A 22,924-nucleotide genomic window follows, 5' to 3' on the forward strand; every position below is an offset into this window, starting at 1 on the left:
TTCACATGAAGTTGTTCAAAACAAAAGAAAAATATCTATTATACAAGTCACAATCTTTACATGTATGGGGACATAGCATTCAGATTCCAGATCTGTGGAACATTCTGTCCCAAAAGACAAAACTACAACATTACAACACTAAACTATAGAAATAAGTGCAGAGGCAAAGTACTAGAATTACAAATTGAAGTTTGCATCTATGAAGTTCCACCTTCAAAATCATCAAAAGAGAATAAAAAATTTCAGAGTCTATGTGTATGTTGAGTGAGCCAACTAGAAAAACTCATGATCACAAACATAAATGTCTTCCACAATATTTGCTAATTATTCACACAAACTAACCTACATACATAGAAAATTCATTGACAAATGATTTAAAAAAGTGTATACTCAGGGTTGAGATACGAAATTTCATTGAAACGTAGACCACTAACCTAATAGTATCTAATTTTATCAGATTCTGATAATTATTTATAACATGGTTCGTAGAACATACTCCTGAACTTTTTAAGTTTTCAAATTTCTGTGTCAGACATAACAAATCGTGTCATAGAACATCATTCCTTGCCATTAGTATAAATACAAGAATTCTGCATATAGGATAATTTCTTGGCTAACAATATACAAATTTCAGTCACATGACTGATGTAGTTGACAGATGGTTGAGTACATTACCCAGCACCTATGAGCTCTTGAAAGTTGACTGGACCAATAAGGGTGCAGCCACACAGTAGTGTATGAATGGATCCACCCACATCTCTCAGTTTTCTGCCTAGATTTCTCATCACACTCTCTAACAGATAGGTAATTTCCTGTCTAACTTTCACATTGATTCCTGAAACATTGCTGTTCAATACCTCCCTTACATCACACAGTATATGTTTTGTTTATCTATACTGAAGAAAATTAGTATTCAGGGTATATGTCAGAATGGATTTAAAAGTGTTCACAAACATGGTACATTAATAAACGGAGCTAAATTCAATGAAAAAATGAACTAGTAAGATAATATACAAATATTTACATATAAAGATACTGCAACAACAATCTTTGGATTTATTTAGTTCAAACTAACTATGAGGACCTGATGTGACATTTTTCCACTTAAAGAATCAAACCCCTAGAGAAGAAGAACTGGAGCCAACTCAATGTGACAAGCTAGGTAAACTAGAAAGTTTATTGTAATTTTTTCTCCTGTCTAATCTTCATAAAAAAATTTGCTTATTGCTTAATGTGGATTATAGAGGGAAATAGCAAATATGGGGCAGAGTACAAGCTACATCAAACCAGTCTCTGGACTGAAGGCCACAACAACAACAACATGATTCAGTAACAAATCTTTTTGTGGTTAATTATTGTAATAGTTCTGTTCCTTTTGCTTGGTTAGTATAATGGGCAGGCTTTTCATTGTATATCACTATTTGTGTTTGGGCAATTTTCCTTCTTTAGTTTTTATAGTCTGTCTGAAAAGTACAGTAGTTTTGAATAGAGCAATCCTGTCTTGGTTGCAGAAATAAACAGCACATGGCTTGCAGCCACAGCATACTTCTAGTGACTAATAAATCAGATGTAAAATAACTGTTTCCTGTGTTGCAGTCTATATCTCAGTTTGTTTATAACTGACTCACATAGAATGATTTCTTGTATTTGAATCACTTCCAAACAAGTAAATGCAACTGGAGAAGAAGGGCACAAGAAAGTATTTATAATTTTGAAGAAAATTATTCATGCAAAGGGAAAGATAAGAAAAGTATTAAGTACAGTTGTCCAAGGCATAAAGGCAAAGGACCATGGAGAAGTATGCTACAGTTTAAGTAGTTCATAATTATAATTTTAAATGTTGCCTGAATACAATATGCATGAATGGCTCTCTTAGGAGCAGCTAAGGCAGTGGGCGAATGTGTTGAAGGAAATTGTTCTGCCACCTTTCCTTGAAGAAGAAGATGGTCTAGTGGCCGGTGAGCCACATGTCCGAAAGAACAGATACCATCTTAGTATCTACACTCCTGGAAATGGAAAAAAGAACACATTGACACCGGTGTGTCAGACCCACCATACTTGCTCCGGACACTGCGAGAGGGCTGTACAAGCAATTATCACACGCACGGCACAGCGGACACACCAGGAACCGCGCTGTTGGCCGTCGAATGGCGCTAGCTGCGCAGCATTTGTGCACCGCCGCCGTCAGTGTCAGCCAGTTTGCCGTGGCATACGGAGCTCCATCGCAGTCTTTAACACTGGTAGCATGCCGCGACAGCGTGGACGTGAACCGTATGTGCAGTTGACGGACTTTGAGCGAGGGCGTATAGTGGGCATGCGGGAGGCCGGGTGGACGTACCGCCGAATTGCTCAACACGTGGGGCGTGAGGTCTCCACAGTACATCGATGTTGTCGCCAGTGGTCGGCGGAAGGTGCACGTGCCCGTCGACCTGGGACCGGACCGCAGCGACGCACGGATGCACGCCAAGACCGTAGGATCCTACGCAGTGCCGTAGGGGACCGCACCGCCACTTCCCAGCAAATTAGGGACACTGTTGCTCCTGGGGTATCGGCGAGGACCATTCGCAACCGTCTCCATGAAGCTGGGTTACGGTCCCGCACACCGTTAGGCCGTCTTCCGCTCACGCCCCAACATCATGCAGCCCGCCTCCAGTGGTGTCGCGACAGTCGTGAATGGAGGGACGAATGGAGACGTGTCGTCTTCAGCGATGAGAGTCGCTTCTGCCTTGGTGCCAATGATGGTCATATGCGTGTTTGGCGCCGTGCAGGTGAGCGCCACAATCAGGACTGCATACGACCGAGGCACACAGGGCCAACACCCGGCATCATGGTGTGGGGAGCGATCTCCTACACTGGCCGTACACCACTGGTGATCGTCGAGGGGACACTGAATAGTGCACGGTACATCCAAACCGTCATCGAACCCATCGTTCTACCATTCCTAGACCGGCAAGGGAACTTGCTGTTCCAACAGGACAATGCACGTCCGCATGTATCCCGTGCCACCCAACGTGCTCTAGAAGGTGTAAGTCAACTACCCTGGCCAGCAAGATCTCCGGATCTGTCCCCCATTGAGCATGTTTGGGACTGGATGAAGCGTCGTCTCACGCGGTCTGCACGTCCAGCACAAACGCTGGTCCAACTGAGGCGCCAGGTGGAAATGGCATGGCAAGCCGTTCCACAGGACTACATCCAGCATCTCTACGATCATCTCCATGGGAGAATAGCAGCCTGCATTGCTGCGAAAGGTGGATATACACTGTACTAGTGCCGACATTGTGCATGCTCTGTTGCCTGTGTCTATGTGCCTGTGGTTCTGTCAGTGTGATCATGTGATGTATCTGACCCCAGGAATGTGTCAATAAAGTTTCCCCTTCCTGGGACAATGAATTCACGGTGTTCTTATTTCAATTTCCAGGAGTGTATATAGTTAAGGCTCACCGGCCACTTGACCATCTTCTTCTTCTTCTGTGCAAATGCACAAACAGTGCCCAAACTCTTATGGGAATTGGCAACGCGCTGCGAGTAATGAGTATAATGGGCGGGGGAACTACGAATGTAGTGCGGGACAATACGTTGAGAATGTGGGTTTCGCAGGAGGCGTGCTAGAAATAAATCCCTGCAGTCGCGCTATCTTCTGTGTCCTTGGTGGCTCAGATGGACAGAGCGTCTGCCAAGTAAGCATGAGGTCCCGGGTTCGAGTCCCGGTCAGGGCACACATTTTCATCTGTCCCCGTTGACGTATGTCAACACCTGTATGCAGCTAAGGGTGTTCATTTCATTGTAATTTCATTTCAACGAGCTGCATGGTCACTGATGGTATCTGTTCTTTTGGACATGTCTGAAAGAACAGATACCATCTTAGTATCATTATACGTATCACCACTGAAGTTAAGTCTAGTTTACACGACGAGACTAGGTTGTAGGCCACTGCGCTACCGGCTACTGAGCATGCGCTCCGCACGTTTGCGCAAGTCCTTGGTGAAACTAAGCACTTTCAGCATGTTCCAACTTTGGTGACACTAGTTACATGAGTTTTGAGGTTATGTGTGTTTGTTGAGTGTAGACAAACTGAAATACAAAATGGGGAACAGAGAATAATTTTCACTTTTTGGATATCTATGCTTCGCATAGGTGTTTGTAGGATTTCTGTGATGCTGATTACAAAAATAAGCAACATATTGCTGCTGCTGAAACTGTCATTTGCGATCATAATATAGACAGTTTGACAATATCTGAGCTGCAGGGCAAAATTGATTCATTTAGGAGCACATACACAACTGTATTAAGGAAAATAGCAAGTGTAATTCTAGCTGTGGAAATGCTCATGTCTACAAGACTAAAATCCCATTGTTAGAGTTAACCAACTCTTTGATAAGGAATATTGTTGACAGGATGGAAGGCTATACAAATTCGAGAAGCTGCATTCTTTATTCAATATTTATCTGTTTAAAACGTCTCTGCAGTGCTCCCCATTCACATATGTTAGAATTTTGAAATATTGCCACTGTACAGATCTATCTTCAAGAGAGTAGTTTCCAAACCATTCTCTTATTAATGTGGCCTGCTTTGGATAATTATTGTTGCTAATGTCAATAATTATTACTGTTAATGTTAATAATTATTGGTGTTAATGAAATAGCATCATCACCAACTAAAACCATATCTTACAGCGTGTCGAGTGTTCTCGATTCTAATGCATGCAATATAGTATGTAATTTCAGTTTTAGTGGCAGTGCTTCATGCATTGCAGTACCTTTATTCCTTATCGCATAATTAACTCTATTTAGAAGAATCGTGAACAGTTCTGGTGACATTCTAAGATAATTACAAGAACATCTTGTATCTTCCATTATAAATTATTTCAGCAAGGATGCTGAGCAGCTGAGCTGACGTAGGCCCACATCTCGTGGTCGTGCGGTAGCGTTCTCGCTTCCCACGCCCGGGTTCCCGGGTTCGATTCCCGGCGGGGTCAGGGATTTTCTCTGCCTCGTGATGGCTGGGTGTTGTGTGCTGTCCTTAGGTTAGTTAGGTTTAAGTAGTTCTAAGTTCTAGGGGACTGATGACCATAGATGTTAAGTCCCATAGTGCTCAGAGCCATTTTTTTGAGCTGACGTATTTTCTTCATCCAGTCATGAATCGAAACAGGATTCCTACTTTTTCTTATGCAGCGATTCAACGCAACAAGCTTTAACTCCATCACAACTCGTGCAACTTGCAGCTGCCAATACTTTCATTTCAGACATGACTCAGGGACCCACAAAACGATGAAACTGAAGTGTATACTGGTGTCTCCGTGTCTACAGTGATATATGAAATCACTTGCGTGCAATTTGTTCCACGCAACGAGCGGCGCAACCAAATGTCGTCGTGTAAACTAGGCTTTACACGCAAGGCTGAGTGGCGCAACGCAGCGCGTTGTGTTGTTCTCGGCGGGCAGTGCACAAGCTGCCAGGCAGATGGGGGCGTGGCAGTGGCCAGACCCATCCACTGGAACTCAGTGCAGTGGAGTATGAGGGGAGGTTCACACATTTCACACACACGCATTTAAAAGGGGATTAACACTAGGAGAGCACTTCACTATGCTGCACCAGTTTTCACATTAGTTAATAACACAGTTGAACTCTTAAAACTAAAGGAGAGTACATGCCTTGATAGGCTTTTTCTTTTTTTTTTTTTTTTGAATCATGGACGCTATTTGCCATGAGGCTGGGGTTCTGGAACTATTGGAGGGGACGGTCGTAACCATTTGCAAAATCCCTTTTTATACAATATCCATATCAGTACAATAATAAAAATAGCTGTGACTGAGGTTACTGTGACACTGGGTATAATAGCTGTATGTAGATTAGTGGCTGTCTGCCATTCACTTAAATGTGCTAACAGGCAATCATAAGAAATTTGTCCTCTCTCATGTTTTAAAAGGTCATCAACTGACGTTAAAAGGTGGTCATTCAATATATTAGATAAAACAGGTAATTCAGTTGACAAAGGAACCACGAATGAACTTTCAGGTAGAAAAAACATAGGTAAATTGGCACAAATACTGACAGAGTAAGCCCTACTGACATGAAAGGTTACAAGTGGCGTAATAACATCACAATAGGAACTGTTTGATAAAAATCTGCTGTTCGAGATTTCTATCTTGTATTCTGTGACTGGAAGTTATGTTCATAGCAACAAAGTGTTAATATCGTAGATTGGTCTAATGCGTATAGGAGGTTTGTGCTAACGGTCCTAAACCAGGGTTGCACTAGGTGAATGACGGTTCATGAACAGGGCGGTGATCGATGCTTTCCCAAGAAAAGGCTAATCTCACATACCATAGGATGGTTTCAAAGGGCAATTTCATGACTCATGAAATTATGATCATGTATGAATTCATTCAACTTATTTTGTGACACCGTAGTATATTTTTGCAATGCGGACTAATGACTAGAATGTCTGCTGTATTCCAGCATATATACTGCCTGGTTACTGACCACACAACAGGGAACACATGTATCTTGTAACACTCAAATTGACAATACGTGCAGGCAAGTGGTATAAGTATACGGAACTCTAGAGTGTTGGTGCGTTTTAATAAATGTGTCCTAGCCCTCGTATAATAGAGTAACAAAGCTTCATGTATGGCAACACTAAACACATTGATGATGGCAAATTGGTGGTAACATTCTGCAGTACTTGAATAAATTGTTTGGATGGTCAAAGTTCTGAACTCAGAATTCCTTGCAGTCCTAGTTGTATTGTGACACATAAATTGACAAGTAGCGGTTGGGTAGTCTGCATGTTATGTGACAGCGTTTGTATGGCATCAGATGCTTCAAGGTTTAGCGTAAGGTTGAATATCTCAGCTTGTATAGTCGCGAGGTCCCGTTGTACATAGTTCTTAAAAGATTCATGTTGGAGGAGTATCATAGCTGTAACACTGTGTATTTCCATAGTGGCTGATAACAATGTGCATTAATTGTACTTGTTGGTGTAATAACATCTCATGGTTCTATTGAGTAAATATGTCGATTTGTCTGATTTCTTTATTCCAATGTTGGGAATCTTTATGATCGGGGACTCTGAACACAGTTTTGAGTATGGCGCCTCTGGTATCGAACCAGGCTCATTTTATGCGTGGAGCTGGTACAGTTGAAACTATACTATGCAGTTCACTTTGAAGGTGATCAATATTTTGCCTAAGATCACGTAATACCAGTAACACTTTCTTCTGACCCATTTGTACAAGCAATGATTCATATCCTAACATTTGATCAGCAGTTTGTTGCAGTGTTAACTCTTACTTTATGAAGGGCACACTATCAAGTACTGTATTAATCACTAGATGATGTGGGGTGTACCATAGACTTTCGAGTTTTTCAAGCATGGTGCCTGACACCGACGGGTGGTTCGTAAACGATGGGGCACTGGAAACCATACAAATAGCTGACAGCAGAAATGGTCCTAATCATGATGAGGTGATAGTCGAGGACAATGAAGTGGCAAATGTAATAGGATAGGTAGCGGAGCACTTGTGTCCACGTAATTCCAAATGTCCAAAATCTGGAAACAAACAATTGTCTGAAATCCTTCAGGCAGTCCAGAATGACAATCATTTGTTTTATTGCCTTGAGTGTAGAGTAGTGAACGAAGATAGAATGTGCACACCAATAGGACTTGCAGACACAGTCCAAAAGAGGTGACTGAAGGTTACAAGAAGAGCTGATCTCCCTTTATATTGGAAATGAATTGTACTTTGCTCTCAATTACTTGCAGAGTGGAAACTCCTCATGTCTCTGGGCTCCTGCACCCTAGATTTTCGATGATTGAGCCATGATTTTACGACACCAGCGTGAGAAACACGAAAAGATGAGTGACTAGTTTATTCATTATTACATGAAATGACTTTATTAACTGTGCTCTAATGACACCTGCCACATAATAACGTTGTTGTTGCCCGAAAATGCAGTATTTAGCAGCATGAGCAACACCACAATCATTATTAAATTTTTGACCTTTGTTGTGGTAGGGTTGTTAGAACCCGATGAACATATTTATGTGATTCAAAGTGAGAAGTGTCATAAAAGGGGTATAATATTACTGAATAAGAAGGATAGAAGAGTGCAATTGATATGGTTTATTAAATGATGACCAACAAAACAATAATTATAAGGCATGTAATTATGGGTTCATGGACCCATTGAATAGATAAGTTTGTCTGCCAGGTTCAGCTTCATGTTCTTGGGCACAAAAATTGTGCCGTTGAATGTCAACATTGTTAAGAATGATAAGAGAAAAACAAAACTTGATGAGGATCTAGACACTTCTACAGTGGAAACAGAAAGCGTAAGGGATTGAGTTAGAAAAGACTAAGTTGAGCATAATTTCTGATGAGCTTTTCCTTTATGAAGGCACATCGTTGACATGACAGAATCGCCTACTTAATCGTTTATACGACAATACTGCAATTCCAAGATAACTGCTACATACTTCTTCAAACAAGACATCTCTCATAAAAACTTTGTTGCACAACCAAATTCGCCTACTTCATGCTTGCCGTTTTGCGACTAAATTCGCTGTCTCTGTAACTCCTAGGTGCTGGCCTCATCGGGTCCCGCTAGTTGTTTAAAACTCACATCTATCCTTTGATATATCACCGTGTCCTGAGACATGTCATACAGTTAAATATTAGTGCTTCAGTAGTTGGTGATCCTACAGAAAATACAATGGAAGAAGAATGTCAAAGAGTGCACAGGTTTTGAACTGAGATTTCCACTTACTGGCGGTTAAGCTGCGGGCTAGACGCATTTCGGGTCTGACAGTGCTTGAACAGTGACTGTCAGAGACCACGGAACACTGTTCTTGTGAACCCTTCTTCAACATGAAAGATTAAAGTACATGGACTGGACTGTGGCATGAAAACTAAAGGTGTAATGAATGTTGTGGTTAGCTGAAGTCTGTGCAGTTGTTGGCTGCTTCATGCAAAATGCATGACTCTTCAGGTGTTGTTCTGTAGCAAGTTGAAAGATGAAAGTGGGTAGAACGGACTGTGCCGCGAAAATGAAAAGTTAAGGAATGACATAGACAGCTAGGGATCCGCACAATTGCCAGTCGCATCATGCAAAGTGCGTGCCCTTGCGGGTTGTCCTCTTGAAGTCAGCTGAACTAGGTGTTGTGGCCAATACTGGTTAGCGCTCGAGTAGAACGACAGCAGGATCGAATGTTACTTATTGGTGGCAATCGTCTCTCCCACATGATAACCCATGAACAATGAACGACAGTGATTAATCGTAAGAAGGGAGGAACGATATCTCATTTGATGTGGTTGGAAAGGTAGGTAGGACTGGTACTGTCAGAAGGAACTAGCAAGCTGTTCGCTCCTTGACGGAAGACGAAAAACAGGATAGCTTCCCTGATTTGATAGTAGAGTAAGTGATACAGGGGAGGGCAAAACATCTCAGCAGACATCAATTTTGAACTTCAACTGGGTTGGTTCCCAGCAATAGCAGATCACTCACTTAATGTGCCATGGAGGACGGAGGTTGGGAAAAAAAAAAAAAAAAAAAACGAATTGCAGAAGCACCTTCATTATTCAGTGAACATCAAGGGGGGAACATAGTAAGTTGACACAAGAGCCAGAGGGGATTGGTTGCCTCTGGTTTATCTAATGACCAAGACATACAGCCAAAATCTCTTGCCCTGTGGGGGTTATTTACTCTGTTTACATGACCTACATTAGGGAGGCGTGCCGCATGTCCCTCCAAATAAGCATTCAAACACAAATCAAATAAAGCACGATTAAATCTTAAGTTACCCTTCCAAAATAGTTTCTTATCTAGAACATTATTAGTAAACACTTACATAATGGGCAGTACTCAGGAACTTATTCTGGCATAATTGAAATCCCACAAAATAAATAACTACCCTCATAAATCTGGCAACAAATTAACACATGGAAGTATTATGCTCATTGACACAAATGCTAAATTACTGGTGCTGTCAAAACTCTAGGGGATTGCCTTGGTAAATAATTGATAATAAAACGTAGACAAAATGAATACTTAAAATAGTATATTTACATAAGTAATTGGCAACCCATTGTAGTGAGATACGCAGTGGCAAAACCGCAATTGAAGCAAAAGTACAAGATACTATCTCCCTTACACAAAACTCTCTTATTCTCCAGTTATATTTTGTAGCAAAATAAGTATAAGTATTCTCTTTATGCCCTTGTTTGTATCTCCATACTGATTGACATGTCTTTGGTATGTATATCTACATGAATTCTATCATTAGGTTATGCCAATGTTATTAGTAATGCTGTATAATAGTACAGTGTCAGGTTAATACTTCCTCTAGCAATGTTTTAGTTTAAAGTGGTTTCACGTCTCCTTCAGAGTTTAGATCGATAATTGCCAATACCCTCCTTGATATTATTAAACGTTTACCTCTTTTATATGATATCTCCTGCTTTAATTTGTACTCCTTTTCTAGTAACTACGTAATGTTGGTTGTTGATAGCCTCCTAACCAGTTGTGCTGAGTTATAATTATTGTTCCTTTTGTTGACTCTCTCACCTACCTGCTCCCTAATACTCGTTGATAATGGTTTGACATTACTGGTTGCCTCTCGATGACATCGACATAACTTACCTGTCGGCGTTTTTGAATAAAATTAGAGTCAGTTTGCCATGTGTAGAGTGTATAGGCAGGAAGGTAATTTCCTTAGTGTTGAAAATGTGTGTAAAGTTATGCAAAAAATTCGTCGCATAGTGGTTAAGAATTCTATGTTGAGAATCTATGCTGCTTGAGGTGCTAAGATGCAGCAGGCGCTGCGCTCGCAAGATTGCAGAGTGCTGACATTGTGGATATGACTGGATCTAGCTGGTGTGGGAGCAGTGCTGGCATGCACAGCTAAGAGGTCCATCCTGCTGGCAGGACATCGAGCGCTAAATAACTGCAGAATAATTTTCTGCAAGAGGCGGGTTAAGTGATGGTTTTATAGTACTCATGGTGACTGTCAATATAACTTGTATACCTAAGAGTAGCATGGAGAGCTGCATCAAACCAGTCTCAGGACTGAAGACCACAACAACAACAACCTAATGTCATAAATTGAGGCATAGATGACTTTTCAAGTAACTCTTTGCAGGTCATGGGTTCGATCCTAGTAGGAACTGTCTCTTTCCCAACTGAAGTATGCGGCAGTTTTATATCTATTTTGACCGTTACTCTGTTGAAAGATACTTGCATTGTGTTCTACTGGAGCTTTTATCTCACCCCTCTTTACAACTCCTGATTAGCGTGTACATAAAACACTCTCAATGATACCATTGCAGCAGCTTAAAGATTAACTTCAGTAGTAGTCCTATTAGCGAAGGTAAAAATGGGTTCATATAAGGTGTGGATGTTTCGTGTGTTTCTTCCTTTTGCTAACATTTATTGTAGCCATCGCTGTATACTGCGCTAGGTGACACGACTTAGATGCTTCAGGAATGCAGGGGTGTGTGATTTCTTAGCAGTTGTTTCTCTTGCCTGTGACTGGATACAGAACAGATGGCTGGGCTTGGTCCGAACGGGTGGGGCGGGGGGGGGGGGGGGGTGGGGGGGGTGGGGGGGGGGGGGTGGTGGAGAGCAGAAAAGGGCCTCTGTATGTGGAGGCAGGGTAGCTTTCCTTGCTACGTGCTGAGTAAAATTCCTCTGGGCGGTTACTAAATTTCTTCCAGGCTTGCCTTATGCTGTTCACAACATTTATTCATGGAGGGCCTTCTTTTCAAGGGACACAGACAACTCACTCCACTCGTTAAAATTCACAGAACTGTCATGATTCATTTACTCACTTAGACATTCTGTTCTTGTAAAATGTACGTAATTGATAGGTTTTATATTTCTGCATTTACTGTGATGACAACTTGACACACTTAAATATCGTTTACTTGAAACTCGGGGCTAATAACTTCTGAAATTGACAGTGGGGTATGCAATTAGGACTGTTAGTCGTGATTGGTATTAACTCAGTTTATACTCTACTTTACTTTATTTTATGATGGAATTTCAAACTCGATCCTTTTGGCTGACATGTTTACCACACAGCGGTCACTTTACACAATAAATATCACAGCAAGGGCCATCTTCCTTGATGCCATATAGATCTGTTTATTAGCTGCGAGAGTGGCAATTCAACCTAGCTCAGGAGATCAATTTGAGACCCCAATGTCTCCTATTATTTCTAGTCTGGGGTAAAACTTGTAGAATCAGTAAGGCAATATTAGGCTGGTGACTTTACTTTTATAATTATCTTCTTTGGGTCTGTTGGTTACATTGTAACCGTATGGTGGAAGGTGTGGAAGTGTAGCATGGGGGCTTACTCGACCGCGGCAAAGGCACATGGCCTGAGGGAAGGAGGGAGGGGAGCGAGGGTTATACAGAAACACATAGTATCATGAAAACTTACCTTGTTGTCTCTCCAGTGGCATATTAAGAAACAATATAATAGCACTTAGGGAGGACTCCTTTTACTTTTAAAGTAACATATTTGATGTTTAACTTGAACATATGTATTCTTGTTAATTGAAGGCACTGTCTCTCTAGCCTGATATTTGAATTTTTTTTCCCTTCATAACATTATTATGGGTGTCTGAGCTCTTAGCATAAACATACACGTAGTGTGGTGTATCCCAAACTGTAAGTAGAGGGCGGGAGGTTTTCTCTGATCTCGTGCTAGTGGCAGTTATGAATATGTGTTAGTAACATGCTTTTATGGCAAAGCTTTAACAGCTTCTCCTGTACAAACCATTCACTAAATCAACTTATGAAGTGTCATACCATTTTGCATATAAAAGATTAACTGATTCTTACTCTGTGTGTTCTACTGACATGGGCAACTTTTCCCCTTAATTCCGTTACTACTGAGTGTTTCCAGCTCTTTACTGCTACAGCAACATTACTGGATACGCTGAATGATGCAAGACAAAATGATTATGAAAAACTCCAGTCCCTTCCCATTACATACGACATCCTAACTTCTATTACAAATGGTTGCCAATACTTATGAATACTTACAAATAACATGCACAACTTAAATGAATATATTGCAATGACGGCGGTTTCCCATCAGCTAATTCTTTTGCTTCACTAAAGTCTTTTCAAATTAAATACATGGCATGCTGGACCTAGTCCCTGGATCATAATCCATACGGGTGTTTTGACCTCAGTGCATATCTAGGTCATGCTATAGATGGTTGCACTACTTTCTTTCTTGTCTTCTTCACTGGGGCTACTTGTGTAGTAGCCTCTGTTTCACTGTCAAGCAGAGGTGGCTCGGAACCCTTATACAACTTTAACCTGTCAAAATGAACAATCACTGTCCATTCTGCTAACTAAATTTCTGCATTTACCGGTGAAGAAAGCCACATGATGTGGTATGGACCTTCATACATAGGAGTAAACTTCTTTGTCCTGCCCTTCTTAACTACTGGATTGTGCAACACCACAAATCTCCTACTTTGTACTCGGGCATTATTGCTCTCTCATGACTCCTTTTTAACTGCTAAGCCAAATCTTTTGCATTGTTTCCTCTTACTTTCTTCCAAATAGCTTTTAAACATCGTGCCAATCCCTTCACATCTATGGATCTAATCCCTGGGGCCAGTTTGTCAATTTCCAAAGGTGAATTCATAGGTTGGCCATATACTGCTCGTAGGGGGAGTATCCTGTGGCCTCATGGACATGGTTATTATATGCTGACATGACGTATTGGACATACCAGTAACAACCAGGATGATTTTTATTGACATAATAAGAAAGCATACAAGTAACTGTGCAGTGGACTCGCTCTAAGTGTCCGTTAGCCTTAGGGTGAAACGGGGTCGTTCTCCACTTTTTGGTTTGCAATAGTCGACAAACTTCTGTAAATAATGCTGACATAAAGTTTATGCCTTGGTCTGTAAGTACAGCTTCAGGACTTCCATATGGTAACACCAAGTGGGTGACAAATGCTCGAGCTACAGTTTCTGCTGACATGTCCAGTGTGGGGACAAAAATTAGAAATCTGGAAAAATGATCTATAATTGACAATATGTGTTGGTTATTCTATGGACTCAAAGGGAAAGGACCAACAATACCTGCTGCTACTAAGGCCCAGGAGCAAGTGGCTTCTGGTACTTGTTGTAAAGGTACCTTCGTTTGAGGCGCAATGACTTCTTAACGCAGGGCAAACAATTTTGTATATACTTTTGCACGTCTTGCCATCTGCCTTCACAGAAATAATGGGCAGCTATTCGGCAATTGGTAGCATGAAGTCCATTATGACATGCTTGCAGGCTATCATGACACTGTGCTATTATCTTAGGACATAATTCCAGGTTCAAGTACTGGTGTGGCACACAGCTTTATTCCACAGGAACTCTCAGATCAGTGCTTGCTCTCCTGCACAGTGAGTGTTCATTATGTCCTCTCCATGACTGGCCATTCTCACTTGTGTCATAAGGCCTATAACCTCTGTCCCTCAAATAACAGTTACCAACAGGTGCTGATGTAGAGAAGAAATTATTGCAGGAACAGCTCTTCATAGTGTCATTGTGCCCCTCATCAAGTACTCCATGTCCCATTATATGAGGCATATATTATACAACTGTATGTTTTAAATGTAATCACACTGTGTCACTACATTTACACAATTAAGGTTGCTGGGAACAAAACATGAGACAAACCTGAGCAGTATACAATCAAAGCATATGGGGGAATCAGAAAGACTGCATTTATGCATATTGACAGCAGCAAATACTACAGGACAACTTCAGCATTTTCTTTACAAGCATTTAAGATTTTCCATACTAGATGCATTAGCTTTGCTGTGAATGTATTTATTGTAGAACATTTGACAAAGGTAACTGGGACAGCACACAGAAGAAAATACTCTGTAATGAGTCACTAGATACCAATGATTGCTTATATAAAAACACCCACTGGATAAAACTCACTGATCTTTGGAAACTTGTCATAATAGATAGGATTCAAACCACCTAATTGTGTTTCATTGGAGACCTTGTCACCAAGGCCATGATATTAAGAATCTATTCTCTGCAAAATGGGTTTTTATTATTTCAGAGCCTCATTGCTCACTATTTTTTTAATGAGACAGAAATTAGCATCGTCAACAATTTTACAAACGTTGCTTGTTTGATTTTTATTAATGCACACCACTGCTGCTTTTCTGAGGCTTTGTAGAAATGCAGTGTCTGCCATAGACAGAGATCATATTGGATGTGGTATACAATGAAATTAGTTAAGGCATTCACTTCTCTGAGAGACGGATGTGCTTGTCTTGGTCTGAATGACTTTTGAAATTTCTTACATGGTTATGCATTCAGAGTTAATGCCCTACACTGATACTAACAGCATACATTCCAGTAAGAGCAATGTATTCATGTGTGAAGTCACATAAACTTGATTACCTATTAGTGTAATTTTGATCAGTGGTACGGAATTTGGGATTCTGGTCTGCTACTCATTTTGTTTACTTAGTAGCATTTCACTTGCAAGTGCTGGAATTTCCAACACATAATGCAACATACAGAGCTGAGAGAGATCACGGGAAAACAATGTAGGATACACTAGATGCTGAAGAAAGATACCTTTAAACAAAAGCAGATGCTTTTACTTGTGGTTTAAGAGTGAAGTGAATGTGTCATTGCTTACTAGGCCGTTCATTCTTTTCATTGTGTTTATACATGCTGTATTGAAATAAAACTTTCACAGTTGTGAAACAACTTGAGGTGCTCATAAACAATAAAAGTAGATGAGAAATTGACACTGCACACTTATTGAAAATTACCTATCAAGTTATTAAGTTCTATTTGTGCTTACACTGGTTAAGGTGAACATTAAAGATTAGCTGGAAAGCTTCTACTTTATGGGAAGAAACGACTGTTAATACCACAGTTCTGTTATTACTGCTTCTTGCTTTGTATTTACAGAGTTATAGTTATTTTCACAGAAGAAGCTGCCTGGCACCATGGTGTAGTGGTTATGATACTAAACTGTTGAAGGGAAGGTGCTGAGTTCAAAACCTGTATCGGCTGTACCATTTTAATTTCTGTATTTGGTTTGAGTACATTCTAGAGGTATCCACAAATGTCAAGAATCATTGTACTGGAATGTTCTATAGCTGTATATATACTGTATGTGTTCTGCCCGGAGGCAATTCTCTCTGTGCTCTTCTATGTGCAAGTGCTGAATAAACCTTCGTTAAGTGGAGTAAGTGTTCATCATTCATCTAAATACACCTTCTTCTACCTGGCAGTATTCTGATGGAGAGGCTGGGTATTGGAACTTGTGATAGCGCACATTATCGACGACACAGTTGCTCCCATCAGGCCATGACAGAGCCACTGTTTATGTGGCGAGAAACCCGGGTTCGAGCCATATTCAACAGATCACAAACTACCGGAGACAGAAGAAGAAGAGGATGTTACAATGACAGCAACTGTGTACACCATGTCAGACATCCTTCCAGGTTCTCTGGTAACAATGGCCAAGATCCAAAAAAGTGGCTGAAGTTATATGGGCGTATAGCCAAATTTAACAAATGGGATGACACCATGTGTTTGGCTAACATATTTTTTCTGCTTGGAGGGCACTGCCAAGCAATGGTATGAGAACAACGAAGAGCAGTTCACAAGCTGGGAAGTCTTCCGGGCGGAAATGTGCAAGTATTTCAGTGACACGACGACGGAAGTGCAAGGCTGATGATAAAGTGCAGGGCACAGTGTCCACGAGAAACTACTGCATCCTACATTCAGGACGTCTACGAGCTGTGTAAATTAGTGGATCCTGGAATGAAGGAGGAAGATAAGGTTGCACATCTCATGAAGGGTGTTGCTGAGGACATGTATCAAGCCCTACTCCTGAAGGAGGTTTCGACAGTAGATGACTTCATAAAATGGTGCTCTATCCAGACAATGCATCAAAAAAGAATTCCATGCAAGAAGTTTAAATGGCTTCCAAATGTCATATCGATGTCTGTGATGGAGGAGGCAACTAATTTCACAAGTGTTCTGTGTCAGATAGTGAGAGAGGAAGTTCAGATGTCACTTGGATTGCACAGCGAGCAAAAAACCAAGATGCTTCAAGAGGTGGTAAGGGAGGAAGCGGAACAGACTTTGAACCCTGTTAGGGCACGAAGGAAGACTGACATCTGGAGTACCCAGGATAACCAAGCAGTATGTTTCCACTGTGGACAACCAGGACATGTGGTGCTCTATTGTCGAGAAAGGCTGTGAATATTTGATGATGCCCACACCAGAATACAGCAGACCAATCTTAGCTGATGCCAACTCTGGGACGTAGAAGATGAACAAGAAGATGTGGGTGCAGGACAACATAGGTCACCACTGCTACATGCTAGCTGCTGGAGAGGACACTCCCCAATGTGGTGATCAAGGCCTCCATCGCTGTTTAGAAGCTCCAGCAGATCACCTAGCTGCCACAAACTGGAAAACTAAAGGGTGCAACCTTCCTTGGAGTGAGGCCGATAGGAAACTATGTCAATAACCTCATGAATGGCCAACCAGCCTAAGCTTTTGAGGACTCTGGAGTGTCATATTCAGTCATTTCGGAGAAGTACCTTTGCCAGTTGCAGAAAACTGTATTTGTTGACAACAAAACATCTCTGCTGAAGGTGGCTAATGGGAAATATGTAAAACCTACAGGAAGATGTACCATTTGTGTGGGTATAAGTGGCCATATGCAGCCCATAGAATTCATCGTCTTACAAGAGTGTAGTCATGACGTCATTCTCGGATGGGACTTTTTGAAAGCTACTCAGGCAATTATAGATTGTGGTCACTCGAAGATTATGCTACATGAGATGAGATACTGTAGACAGGAAGATGCACATCTGAATGTGTGGAGACTATGTGTGCTGGATGAAGTGATCATTCCTTCAGTCAGCGTTAGAAGGGTAACTGTCATGTCTCCTGCCATGCATCAACACATGGATCTTGTACTGGAATGTAAGAGGAGCATACCACTGAAGAATAACTTGGTCATCCCAACCTCTGTCGCCTTGTTTAAGAATGGATTCAGTGAATTGTGGATAGTTAACTGTCGCTGAGAACCACAGATCCTTCCATGATGCATGTGCATAGCAAATGCTGAGCCATTAATTGAAGAACAGCTGAGCGTCATAGAACCCTCCAATGCTGAGTCTGTGGGCGAAATTAGTGCTACCACTTCGAGACAAGATCTTCTTGCTCGACTATCACCAGATCTCACTAAGGAACAACAGAAGAAGCTACTTGCCATTCTTCAAGAGTTCTCTGAATGCTTCAGTCCACAGGTGAAGAGCAAATTAGACAAATTGACGCTGGATTAGCACTGGAGACTATCAACCAATACGCCAGAGAGCATACTGTGTGTCAGCAAGTGAACGTCGAATAATTCGCGACGAGGTAGAGAAAATGATGAAGAATGGCCTCATTCAGCCTTCGCAGAGCCCATGGCCATCACCAGTGGCCCTTGTCAGGAAGAAGGATGGTAGTTGGTGCTTTTATGTTGATTACAGGAAGCTTAATAAGATAACTAAAAAGTCCTTTTGTGTTGATTACAGGAAGCTTAATAAGATAACTAAAAAGGACATTAACCTCTTCCACGAATTGACGATACACTAGATTGTGTGAAGGGGGTTAAGTTTTTCTCAACCATGGACATGTATTCGGGATACTGGCAAATTGAAGTAGATGAAGATGATTGTCAGAAAACTGCATTCATCACCCCTGAGGGCCTGTATGAGTTTAAGGTAAAGCTGTTCAGTTTGTGTAATGCACCAGCAACTTTTGAATGGATGATGGATAATCTTCTGCATCACCTGAAGTGGAAGATTTGTCTTTGTTATTTAGATGACATTATAGTGTACTCAGAGACATGTGATGAACATATAAAAAGACCGAGGGTCGTTCTTAAGTGTCTCCAATAAGGCGGACTGAAACTTAATCCAAGAAAGTGTCTCTTTGGAGCAAAAGAAATCAAAATACTTGGACACCCTGTGTCAACGAAGGTGAGATCTATAAGGGAATTTCCTATCCCTAAAATTATTAGAGATGTGAGAAGCTTCCTTGGATTATGTTCTTATTACCATCGTTTTATCAAAGACTTTTGTATCAAAGCCAGGCCACTCCAAGAGTTGTTAAAAGCTGATGTTAAATTTATCTGGGGTGGTGCTCAACAAGATTCTTTCGATGTGCGATGAAAAGCTCTGATGCCTGACCCTGTACATGGTCTGTATGATGAGAGAGCACCTACAGAACTACACACAGATGCCAGTAGGTATGGGCTTGGTGTTGTTTTGGTGCAAATTTCAGATGGAAAAGAGAAGGTTGTAGCCTATGCTTCTACGGCACTTACAAAAGCTGAGAGAAACTACTCAACTACAGAAAGATAATGACTTGCTGAGACCTGGGCCATGTGCAAATTTTGACAGTATTCTTATGGAAGACCATTCACAGTTGTTACAGACCATCATTCACTTTGTTGGTTGACAGGTCTTAAGGATCCAACAGGATGACTCGCCAGGTGGGCACTATGTCTTCAAGAGTATGACATTACCATAGTGTACAAAAGTGGAAGAAAACACTAAGAAACCCTGTCCAAGACTATCAACACTTTGATGAAGATAGTGACTGTCTCACTGCACTTCAGGATCTCTCTGCTGAGGATGCCAAGATATCTCAAAATATGCTTGCCTTAATTCGGTCAGAGGATGTGAAAGGACAATTTAAGGTAGTTAATGGATTATTAATGGATTACTTTGCAAGAAAAACTTTGACCCATTTGGATATAGGTGGCTACCAGTGATTCCTAAACACATGCATTTAGATGTTCTACAGAAATTCCATGACACACCTGAGTCCGGACATTTAGGATTTATTAAGACATACGATAGAATCAGCAAGAGATTTTTCTGGCCAGGTTTATTTAGGAGTGTCCATCACTATGTGTCGTACCGCAGAGAGTGCCATAGGAGAAAGGCAGTTCCTCAGAAACCATCTGGCCGACTCATACCAATTCCACTGGCTGAAACACCTTTCCAGCGTGTTGGGATTGACCTCCTCAGACAATTTCCAAAGTCTGCTAGTGGCAATAGATGGATTATTGTTTGCACTGATTATTGGACACACTATGCCATTACAAAAGCCGTGAAAACAGCTGAAGCATCCGAGGTAGCCAAATTCATTGTGGAAGACACTGTATTAAAACATGGTGCCCCAAGGTCGTTAATTACAGATTGAGGGAAAGATTTCAGTTGAATCTTGTGACAGAGATAAGCTGTTGGTGCAACATTTGATCATCACATGATGACTGCCTACCATCTGCAAACTAACAGGCTTACTGAGCACCTTAATAAGACCTTGGTCAACATGCTATCAATGTTCATCAATGTTGAGCAGAGCACCTGGGATAGGGTGCTGCCTCTCATGACGTTTGCGTACAACACAAGACACCATAGGATTTACGCCATTTTTCCTGGTGCATGGGCATGAGGTGTCTATGAATATGGACACTGTGTTTCCGTTACATCCTGATGACGAGGACTACAGCGGCCAGGTGTTAACCAGAGCTGAGGAAGCTCGGCAGTTAGCTCAACTCTGCATGCTGCAGGCTCAAGAAAACGATCACTGAAGGTATGATGCGAGTCACCGCCCTGTTGTCTACCAGCCTGGTGACCTCGTATGGATCTTCACTCTGGTTTGGAAGGTTTATTCTCTCTGAGAAACTCCTCAGACACTACTTTGGACCTTATAAGGTTGTAAGACACTTGTCCGACGTTACTTAAGAAGTTGAAGATTTCGACCCCGATGCAAGACGTCGAAAGTTCAGAGATACGGTCCATGCCCTTCGAATGAAGCACTACAAGGATCGTGCCACTCAGGGTAAATTCGGAGCTCTGGCGACAGGCAACAAGCGGAAATGTGATGAAGAGCAGAGTGGCAAAAGAAGTTCCAAGAAGATCACCGCCAGGATGAGCATCAGTCATAGGGGGTCAGAGTATGCAGGATCGATGACTCGTTCCTGGACTGGGACGATGTAACACTGAAATGCTGTTCACTTAAGGAGGGAGCAATGTCACAGAAGAAGCTGAGTAGTGCTGTGTTGTAGTGGTTATGATACTGAACTGTTGAATGGAGGATGCTGAGTTCAAAACTCGTGTGAACTGTACCATTTTAATTTCTATATTCAGTTGGAGTACATTCTAGAAGTATCTACAAATGTCAAGAATCACTGTACTGGATGTTCTGTAGCTGTATATACAGGGTGATTCAAAAAGAATACCACAACTTTAAAAATGTGTATTTAATGAAAGAAACATAATATAACCTTCTGTTATACATCATTACAAAGAGTATTTAAAAAGGTTTTTTTTCACTCAAAAACAAGTTCAGAGATGTTCAATATGGCCCCCACCAGACACACGAGCAATATCAACCCGATACTCCAACTCGTTCCACACTCTCTGTAGCATATCAGGCGTAACAGTTTGGATAGCTGCTGTTATTTCTCGTTTCAAATCATCAATGGTGGCTGGGAGAGGTGGCCGAAACACCATATACTGAACATACCCCCATAAGAAAAAATCGCAGGGGGTAAGATCAGGGCTTCTTGGAGGCCAGTGATGAAGTGCTCGGTCACGGGCTGCCTGGCGGCCGATCCATCGCCTCGGGTAGTTGACGTTCAGGTAGTTACGGTTTCATAAGGTTTCATAACTAACCTTTTTCGTAGGACTCTCCATACAGTTGATTGTGGAATTTGCAGCTCTCTGCTAGCTCTGCGAGTCGATTTTCCTGGGCTGCGAACAAATGCTTGCTGGATGCGTGCTACATTTTCATCACTCGTTCTCGGCCGTCCAGAACTTTTCCCTTTGCACAAACACCCATCCTCTGTAAACTGTTTGTACCAACGTTTAATACACCACCTATCAGGAGGTTTAACACCATACTTCGTTCGAAATACACGCTGAACAACTGTCGTCAATTCACTTCTGCCGTACTCAATAACACAAAAAGCTTTCTGTTGAGCGGTCGCCATCTTAGCATCAACTGACGCTGACGCCTAGTCAACAGCGCCTCAAGTGAACAAATGTACAACTAAATGAAACTTTATAGCTCCCTTAATTCGCCGACAGATAGTGCTTAGCTCTGCCTTTTGTCGTTGCAGAGTTTTAAATTCCTAAAGTTGTGGTATTCTTTTTGAATCACCCTGTATACTGTGTGTGTTCTGGCTGGAGGCAATCCGCTCTGCGCTCTTGTATGTGGCAGTGCTGAATAAACCTTCGTTAAGTGAAGTCAAGAGTTCGTCATTTATCTAAGTACACCTTCTTCTACATGACTATACTGTTCTGAACAGAAGTTTTTAATCTTCACAGTGGCAATGACTCACTCAGCGATCTGCAGCCCATAAAATTACCAAATGTTAATTACTAACAAAGAGATAGAGGGGCTGGCCAGTACTTACCTCAGCTCAGTACAGCCGATAGATACACAAAAAACAGAACCAAAAATTTACGTTCCTAGCTTTCAGAACAAATGTTCAAAGATATTCTACTGTAAGTACTGTGCCAGCTTCAAACCAAAGAGGATGCATACAGAAGTAAAGAGGTATATAGTATAAAGATAAACACAACTATGTAGGATGAAAAGATGCGTGAATGTCTAAAGAGGAAAGGGAAAGAGGAGAAGACTGAAGAGTAAATGGGAGTGAGGTTGTTTAACGTAGGTTCAGTCCAGGGGGATGGCGGGATGAAAGGATGTGTTGGAGTGCAAGTTCCCATCTCTGCAGTTCAGAGGGACTGGTGTTGGGTGGGAGAAACCAAATGGCACATACAGTGTAGCAGGTTCCTAGGTCCCTAGAATTATGCTGGAGGGCATGCTCCACTACTGGGT

At 41.6% G+C, this 22,924-nt stretch overlaps 1 protein-coding gene and 1 non-coding gene across 2 annotated transcripts in view; both read left to right on the plus strand.

The window, feature by feature from the left end:
- Positions 1-22,924, plus strand: part of LOC126203645 (uncharacterized) — a 461,213-nt gene that overhangs the window by 25,058 nt on the left and 413,231 nt on the right. The window lies entirely within an intron of this gene.
- On the plus strand, positions 3,643-3,716 carry Trnat-agu (transfer RNA threonine (anticodon AGU)). Its single transcript has one exon. It is a non-coding gene; the product is annotated as a tRNA-Thr (tRNA).

The sequence above is a fragment of the Schistocerca nitens genome, chromosome 9 (assembly GCF_023898315.1).
Source record: "Schistocerca nitens isolate TAMUIC-IGC-003100 chromosome 9, iqSchNite1.1, whole genome shotgun sequence".
NCBI classification, from domain to species: domain Eukaryota; kingdom Metazoa; phylum Arthropoda; class Insecta; order Orthoptera; family Acrididae; genus Schistocerca; species Schistocerca nitens.